The sequence below is a fragment of the Dipodomys ordii genome, unplaced genomic scaffold, assembly GCF_000151885.1.
Source record: "Dipodomys ordii isolate 6190 unplaced genomic scaffold, Dord_2.0 Scaffold37, whole genome shotgun sequence".
NCBI lineage: Eukaryota > Metazoa > Chordata > Mammalia > Rodentia > Heteromyidae > Dipodomys > Dipodomys ordii.
The window spans coordinates 13,106,650-13,114,143 of NW_012267253.1; the positions used below are offsets into that span (position 1 = coordinate 13,106,650).

Consider the following 7,494-nt stretch of genomic DNA (forward strand, 5'->3'; position numbering starts at 1 on the left):
GGCAGGAGTGAGACTCTTATCTCCAATAAACCGCTAGAAAACTGGAAGTGGTGCTGTGGCTTAAGCGGTAGAGCACTCAGCTTGAGCTGAAGAGCACAAGGACAGCGCCCAAGCCCAGAGTTCAAACCCCATGACGGACAAAAAAAAAAAAAAGTTATATCAAAATTCAATGGTTGTCAAAAGCATAATCTAAGAGCTATAGCAAACTATGGACAAACTATTGATGTAACCAATATAAACTCCTTTACTAAACTTGACTCCTGGATACTTCTGTGCAGTCAAGAAGCAAACTATTCTTTCTTAATTAAAATGCTAATTCCCTACAATTCTCTGGATTAGTATCTATTTTGATTCAAACAGAGTACTAAAATGGACTCATCCAGATATACTTTCACTATTTTGAATGTAAAATTGATCATTTTTGGCTCACAGCTGTAATCCTAGCTACTCAGGAGGCTAAGATCTGAAAATCACAGTTTAAAAGCCAGCCCAGGCAAGAAGTATAAGACTCTTATCTCCAATGAACTAGCAAAAAGCCGGAAGTGGAGCTATGGCTCAAGTGGTAGAGTATTAGCCTTAAGCAAAATAGCTCAGGAACCTTTTCCCTGGTCCGGAGTTCAAGCCCCAGAACCAGCATAAAACATAACATAAACAACAACAACAAAAGCCATAATTCCCTAATTTGCATATTTTAGTTTACAAATAAAAAAAATTCTAGTATTAATGAGTATCTATCTATACATGCATACACCACTACTAAATGTTTAAGGTAGAGGTTTGAATCTCAAAATAGCATATAATAGGGAAGAAAAGAACATGAACAAGAGAGAAGAGTATACTAAAAGGAAACAAATGTTAAACCAAACAGGCCAAATATGGAAGCCAACTTCAAGATTACAAATGGAACATTTAACAAGAGTTGCTTTGTTTGGACATTCCAGTGGAGTTCTCAACATATACACACTTTTGGGGCTGGGAAGGTGGCTCAGTGGTAGAGCGCTTACCTTGCATGCATGAGGCCCTGGGTTCGATTCCTCAGCACCACATAAGCAAAAAGAAAAAAGCCGGAAGTGGCGCTGTGGCTCAAGTGGTAGGTAGACCGCTAGCCTTGAGCTGAAGAGCTGAGGGACAGCGCCCAGGCCCAGAGTTCAAGCCCCACGACCGGACCCAAAAACAAAAAAACATATATACACTTTTTTTTGTTGCTGCAGCTGTTTGCTCACTTCTATTTTATTACCGTGTTCTCAGCTGTTTATTGAAAAGGAAACTTTGATCTAATTTTCTATAAAGGTTTTAGGAAAAAAGACAGATTTGGATATTAAAGGGAAGGAGTCTAACTAGAAATGAATCACATTTAATAGAAAAGGCTATTTCCCTTGGTTCACAATTAGAAAACCTGTTTTAAAGGTTGTATTTACCAACAAGATTCTCGGGAAAAAAATGGTTTTTTTGCCTCCATTTCAGAATCCAGTGTGAAGCCCTGGATTGGATACCCAGAACTGCACAAAAGGAATGGAAAAGGGCCTGGGAAGGTAGCTCAATGGTAGAGTGCTTGCCATGCATGCATGCGGCCCTGTGGCTCAAGTGGTAGAGCGCTAGCCTTGAGCTGAAGAGCCCAGGCCCAGAGTTCAGGCCCCAAGACCAAAAAAAAAAAAACAATGGAGCAAGTAGAAACCCAAAGTGATATGAAAAGATCTCAGAATGTGGAGGGGCACTGATCTACTGATTTCTATTTGCCCTTCTTTGGCATTAAATTAAAGCACCTTGGGCAGATTAATTTTTTTAATTTAATGTAATAAATGCAGATTTCCCATTTTCCTCCTCCACCTTTTTTTTTTCCTTTGGGTCCGGTTGTGGGGCCTGAACTCTAGGCCTGGGCGCTGTCCCTCGGCTCTTCAGCTCAAGGCTAGCGCTCTACCACTTGAGTCACAGCGCCACTTCCGGCTTTTTTCTTTTTGCTTATGTGGTGCTGAGGAATCGAACCCAGGGCCTCAGGCATGCAAGGCAAGCGCTCTACCACTGAGCCCACTTCCCAGCCCTCCACCTTTTTTTTGGTCGGTCATGGGGCTTGACCTTTGGGCCTGGGCGCTGTCCCTCGGCTCTTCAGCTCAAGGCCAAGGATCTACCACATGAGCCACAGCACTACTTCCAGTTTTCTAGTAGCTTATTGGAGATAAGAGTCTCATGGACTTTCCTGCCTGGGCTGGCTTTGAACAGTGATCCTCAGATCTCAGCTTCCTCAATAGCTAGGATTACAGGCGTGAGCCACTGGCACTGGCTCCTCCACTTTTCTTTATGGAACTACCACTGTCTGCTGTATCCTAATGAATAAAAATGTAGACTAAGAGAAAGAGTACACTGAATTGTTTGAAGGCAGAAATCTAATAGGCCCTAGATGCCAGAACAGAAAAGGCAGAGAACACCTATAATTCCAGCTCTGGGAAGGCCAGCCAAGTCTACATTGTGAGAATGTTTGGAAAAATCAAAATAGAACTAAGGAAGATGTCTAAATCCTGCCTTTACTATTTTTTTATTTACCTATGAGTATTAACCTGAGGTCTACTGTCTTTTTTGGTTCATTTGTTAGTTTGTATACCTCAAGTTGACCTCAAACTCACAATCCGTATCCATGGCTCAGCAGCTTCATTTTTTAAATGGAAGTAACTCAATATCGTATTTGCTACCCCATGAGGGAATCTAAGTCTCTAAAGAGGCAATAGGAGAAAACCGTTATTAAATGAAAATGATTGTTCGTGGGATTCCTGCCCTACTATCTTTAGCCCTGACGTAATAAACCTTAAACAAAATGGTACAAATGGAGCAGAAAGTCAAGAGTAAAATCACAAATTTTGCAAAAACTGGCTGTTAGTTGGCACTTCTTTAAAATAAATTATGAGTTTATATTATTGTCTTCTTTTGCATGACTGATATTTTCCATTAAAAAAGCATTTGCATAAAAAAATTGCTGTATTAGAGAACTATTCAAATTAAATTAAACATATCCTCAAATGGAATAAAAGGTTCTGGCACAAACAAGTTAACTAGTGGAAAAAACAAACTCACTCAGTGGTTTTTCTACTAATTTTGCTGTGAACTGATAATGTCTGAGAAATAAAAGTTTAATTTTTCATACTCAATGTAAAGGATACACATTTTGCTGCTATTCAACTTTGACAGAAAAATGATTTCCAAAAATCACTTAGTCCATTTTCTCTTTCAGAAAATCAGCTGTACCACTATCAAGGAAAGTCTAGTATCTATTTTGACTATAAGTACTTAATAACAGATAAACCAGTTCTAGAGACTAGTGATTCACACCAGTAATCCGAGCTACTGAGGAGATCTGACAACTGAAGTTTGAAGCCAACCCAGGCAGGAAAGTCCTTGAGACTCCTACATCCAACTAAACACCAGAAAAAACATGAAGCAGAGCTATGGCTCAAATGGTAAATAAGAGTGCTAGCGTTGAGCAAAAAAGCTCAGTGACAGCTTGCAGGCCCAGTGTTCAAGCCTCAGGATCTGAACAACAATAATAATAATAGTAACTTTTAAAAAACTTTTTAAAGAAAAAAAGAAAGGAAAAAAAGAAGCAATCAGTGAGGTTCTATTTGCCAGGGGAATCTATCTGATGATGTGCTTATGTTTCCATTTTATGTAAAACACTCCACTACTAAACATTAAGTTTTAAAAGACTAGTAAAACTGTCTACAGTTTACCGTCCAAAGGATCTACAGCAAGACCGAACTGGCAACGAGTGACTAAATCTGTTTATCTAAACTGTTGTATCTAGATTTCAATACCTCAGGCAAACGGTCCTGAAGGCTCTCAATGCAACAGGATCAAAATCAAATTTCCAGATTGCCTTTCATCAACTCCTTTCATTCTCTACAAGAGCCACACAAATTATCTACCACTCTGTAAGTTACATTTACTGCCATTTTCCAAGATCATTTATTTGCTCCTGTTTTCTCTAAACTTCTATAATTTCTTTCTTCCCTTAAAACTGTATCTACATGAAAACTTCTATTGCATTGCAGGGCCAAGTTTTAAAATTAAAGGAAATAATCAAGAGGTGCTAAGCTGGCCTGCAAGTCTCAGAATGAACTGAGACTAACAAAATGAAGTAAACAGTCAAAAAGGAGCCAAAGTAGCTCCCAAACCAGAACTCAGCTTCAACACACCTGTGATACTCAAATGAGGGGACCCACTTCTGAAGACACTGTCTGTCCCCAGCGCCTCTGAGTAACACTCTTTATCTACTTTAAGAATGTACTTATCTAGGTATATATTTTCAGAATGTTACAAATTACTCAAAATACTCGTTATAGAAATATATACACTTGAGCCGGGCGCTGGGTGGCTCACGCCTGTAATCCTAGCTACTGAGGAGGCTGAGATCTGAGGATCGCGGTTCAAAGCCAGCCAGGGCAGGAGAGACCGTGAGACTCCTATCTCCAATAAACCACCAGAAAACCGGAAGTGGCGCTGTAGCTCAAGTGGTAGAGCGCTTGCCTTGAGCTGAAGAGCTGAGGGACAGCACCCAGGCCTAGAGTTCAAGCCCCACGACCGACAAAAAAAAAAAAGAAATATATACACTGGGTGACATGGCGATATATGCCTGTAACTCCAACATCAGCTGGAGGGTCTCAAGTTCAAGGCCAATCTGGCCTAGAGATCCCTAATCTCAGAAAAGAAAAAACAACAAATACACACTTGTTTATACAAAGGCCGAAAATGAATAAAAACCATAGGATACCATAACAACGAAATGGTTTGGATGCATTATTTACTTCAACAATCATTTCATTCACAAGAATACTGAAAGATATTTAGGGCCAAAGCTAGTGGAAGAAGCTAGATTTTATTTCCATTACTACCTTCCAATCTTTTAAGTAGCACTAAATTCATACACTATGTGGCTATTATCATAAATTTTGGCAGTAGTTAGATGTTAATTTATGTAACACACAGAGCTGAAAAAAAAAAAAAGAAAACAAGTACAACTACAAACAGGTCACCTTAATGTGACGAGAAAAAAACACACCCCAGATCATAATTTGTGTCATCAAGTTTAAAATGTCACAGAGCAAAGCAATCCCCAGAGCCAGTATGCAGCGTCTAACCACTCCTCCAAAACAAACTCCTACCTGGCAGCACCTGGTGTCGGTTATGTATGTGAAAACTGCCATTCTGCCCTACTACACACCATCATGCTCCACTGAATATTTAGTCCTGCTTTTTAAAAGCTATTTTTACCTAATAAGCCAAAATAACAACACAATTCTTGGTGCTAATTTGCCAAATTCTATTAACAACAAATACTTCAGAGTATCTGCGGAGATCCTAGGTTCAAAAATATAAACATGTCTTCACACACTGGCATGGCCATAAATTGTGCACCTAATATGAGCTGTTTATGTTGCCTCAAATAGTAATTCTGTAACAAATCGATTCCAAGTGATTTAAAAAGGGAATTGCTCAAACTAAGTCATATTATTTTCACTGCACCTAAATTACACAAATGCCTAGGAGGTTCACCTAAAAAAGTCACTAGACATCAGGGGCTCAAATCTGTAATCCTAGCTACTCAGGAGGCTGAGACCCGAGGATCAAGATTCGAAGCTAAGCCAGCATACAGACAAAAGAGACACTAATCTCCAACAGTTGGGGGTGTGGCTAAAGTGATAGACTGCCAACTGTGAGCGAAAAAGCAGTAAGAACTGCAGGCCTGGAGTTCAACAAACCTTAGTAGCAGTAAAAAAGAGAAAAAAGAAAAAAAAAAACAGAAAAAGACATTCTACTGGTGTGACTAAAAGCAATACTCAGTCAGTTGCGTTTCCCTCAGCACTTCCTTATTTTCCACAGATCCTAGCGCCACAAACTTCTTTGTAATCAAGAGGAAGGCTGTTAACCTTGACATTTCATGGTCTTTGAAGAGGGCAAGTTAAGTGTTCCACTTTTGCTTATTTTTAATTAACAAGGCAATTACTCCCACCTACTCTGTGAGAGGAGATGAGAAATCTGTCAGGGGCCCCCTAATAACTGACACATAAGAATTATCCTGCGAGGAAAGACAAATATAGAAAAGACTATTGCATTACAAAAACCCTGAGTCATCACCCAGTTCACTCAGCAGATTTGGGTAAACACCGTGACTGGTGTCCGGTGTGTTCACTCACCCGTAGCCACACGCCTGAGTGTACCACGTTCCCAGATTTTACCTACAGCGAACAGATCGAGACTCTGCAAACAATTCTTTTCCGAAAAGTTTCGGATACAGTAAAAATGTTCATCTACCAAGTAAGGTTTACTTACACACACACACACACACACACACACACACACACACACTAGCGTACCAATTTTTCCTCAAATTTCAGTGACTCTCTAGTTTACAACTTGTTTATCAAGGGAGCTCCCGAAAGTGACTAGTAAACACAACCGCCCTCCCAGTCCAGATAACAGCAACCCCCGACAGCTGCTCAGCCGCTCTTCCCCATTTTCCGTAGAATCGTTGAGGTCTCGCCACAGGCAATGTCACAACAGGACCGACACACACTTTCCTTAGAATCTAAGACAACATTCGCCAGCCGGCCAGTCTACCCCGCCACCCAGGACTGCGCTGGGGGCAGATTTAAACTAATCTTTCCGATCAAAGGTTCCGAGCTCGGACAAACCTCAAACACCAACTACCTTGCAGGCTGCCCTGAAGGCCTCCTTCCCATTCACAAAGTTCCCAGGCGCGAACCCGAGACCCGGAAAGTGGCGAGGCTGGAAGAAGGAGGAGGAGGAAGAGGAGGAGGAGGAGGAACCGGAGCCAGCCCGGGGGGGGGGGGGGAAAGAAGTGGAAAGCGAAGTCAGGAGACCGGTCCCTAAAGACAAATCCTGCCCCGCCTCTCCCCCGAGGCAGGCTCCACGGAGGATCGCTCCTCCGAGGCTCTCCCCGGAGCCTCGCAGGTGTTAAGAAACAAACCCAACGCTCGGGGAGCGGCAGCCGGCCAGAAGAACCTCGGAGGTCCTCCGAACCAAGTGGCCTGAGTGTTTTCCGGGCTTCGGTCGCCACCCGACGACCACTGACTGCCCCGCGGACAGCTAGCTGCAGCCAGGACCGAGCTCCGGGGTCCGTCCGTCCGCCCCAGACAAAGAGCCGTCCCTCCCCACTCCCGACGGCCTCTGCCGAGCCGCGGCTTCCGCGGGGGCCCCCTTCTTCCCCGGGCAGGTGGGAGTGGACGGTCCCGGGACCACCACCACCCCGCACACTTACGTAGAGAGTTTCCTGGTCCAGAAGAGGCCCCCCGGCCACAGCTCTTGGAGCTGCACGGCCCGGCCCAGGTTGCTCTTGATCTGGGCCAGTTGCAAGTCGGACTCTGCGTCCAGCCGCTCGGCGTAGGGCAGCAGCTTGTTGTACACGATCTCCTTCTGAGGGGCGAAGCCCCGCGGCCCCAGCCCGGGACGCCCGCCGGGCTCCGGGGGCTCCCCGCCTCCCGCCCGCTC

General features: G+C 43.3%; 1 protein-coding gene across 1 annotated transcript in view; it reads right to left on the reverse strand.

Moving 5' to 3' along the window:
- The window catches only part of Psme4 (proteasome (prosome, macropain) activator subunit 4), a 100,768-nt gene extending 93,280 nt beyond the window's left edge, over positions 1-7,488 (reverse strand). Inside the window, exon 1 of the mRNA XM_013017913.1 lies at positions 7,265-7,488. The gene's annotated coding sequence lies outside the window, so the exon portion shown is untranslated. The remainder of the gene's footprint in view (positions 1-7,264) is intronic.
- Positions 7,489-7,494: the final 6 nt, after the last annotated feature.